This window comes from Priapulus caudatus, unplaced genomic scaffold (assembly GCF_000485595.1).
Source record: "Priapulus caudatus unplaced genomic scaffold, Priapulus_caudatus-5.0.1 Scaffold1494, whole genome shotgun sequence".
Lineage (NCBI taxonomy): Eukaryota > Metazoa > Priapulida > Priapulimorpha > Priapulimorphida > Priapulidae > Priapulus > Priapulus caudatus.
In genome coordinates this window covers 1-1,612 of record NW_014578555.1, presented here as the reverse complement: position 1 = coordinate 1,612, position 1,612 = coordinate 1, and positions in this window count along the sequence as shown.

Sequence of the window (1,612 nt, the reverse complement as noted above, 5' to 3'; positions counted from 1 at the left end):
TAATGTTATTAATAACATTAAGTACATCGTATTTAATAACATATATTTGGTAATTTTTGGTATAAATGTTAACAGAGGATAAGGCTGTGTGACAACTGAATTTGGCAAGAATACCACCAAGATGCATACGAAATCCATGCGGGTTGGGAGGCGGGAGGGTTCCTGTATACAGAGGGGTCTATCTGTATATAGGGACCTCAGATAGGACTCTCAGATAGGGTCCTCTATATATAGGGACCCTAGGAGGAGGGAGAAGGGTTGCTGCTTTAAAACTTTAAAAATATGTAATGCCTTTTATTATTCAATATGAGATTTTGAGAGGCCCCCTTAAACTGTGAGGCCCTAAACTGTTGCTTGTTTAGCTTATGTCTAAATCCTGCGTAACCTTCAGTCGACTGAATATCTCGATGCGCGCGCCATTTTGATTCGGATAATGATGCGAGTTATAGTAACGAGATTATATCGTGATAGTTATAATAATGACACTAATTCGATTGTGATTAAATAGATTAGATACACTAGCGGATTAATTAGATTATAGATCAAATTGTTATCATCGCATCGTAACGAAATAGACGAAACTCAATTGAACGTAACGTCGAGATGGTGGGTCACGGGTGTGTTAATTAGGTTAATTAGGTTAATTAGCTGGGGTGGTGGATGGGATGGAAGGAGGGGACGTAGGGCGATATTGTGATTAACGAATTAATTAGATTAGATCAAATAGATAGAAGAAACGTGACGTAATAGAAGAAACTGAATTGAAAGTAACGTTGACGTTGTGGGAGTTAAGTTATGGGAAGAAGTTGGTGGCGGATGCAAGGCGTAGAGTGTGTGGTAGAGAGGAGAAGTGGAGGCTTACTCTCTTCATGAGGTGTGGTTCCCGCGCGATGGCAGCACATGAGCTGAGAAACCAGCAGTCGCCTAGGTTACCCTGCTGTATGTCGTCCTTGGTGGCGCCACCTGACAGGAACATCGGTTGGTCGGCAATTTTCTGTCGAATGCGAATGAGAAAAAATCATCAGAATCAGTGTGTGTGCTGCTGTGTGTGTCGTGTGTGTGTGTAGTGGGTCGTGCTGTGTGTGTGGGTTGTGTGTGTGGCATGTGTGTGTGTGTGTGTGCTGTGTGTTGTGTGTGTGTGGTGTGTGTGGGCGTGGCGCTTGCGTGTGCTGCATGTGTGTGTGTGTGTGTGTGTGATGGTGTGTGTCGTCCCCCGTGTGTGTGTGTTGTGTCGTGTGCGTGCGTGGTGTGTGCATTGTGTGTGTGTGTTGTGTGGTGTGTGATGTGTGTGCTGTGTTGTGTGTTTTATGTTGTGTGTGTGCATGTGTGTGTGTGGTGCCGCCGTGGGTGTTGTGGTGTGTGTGGTGTGGTGTGTGTGACTGGGTGTGTGTGCGTGAGTGATGTGTGTCCATACTATATCATCTCTGGCAAAGAAGAATAATAGATCGACACATAATTAGTCCGGTGTTGATTTAATGCACCGCGTTACAATTTATGACAGAGACGCGCATATATACTAGAGAAAGTATGATTAGGAGATATATCAGATATATCTCAGACATATATTAGAGAAAGAGAGGGAGCGCGTGAGCGAGGCGGAGGTGTAGAATCT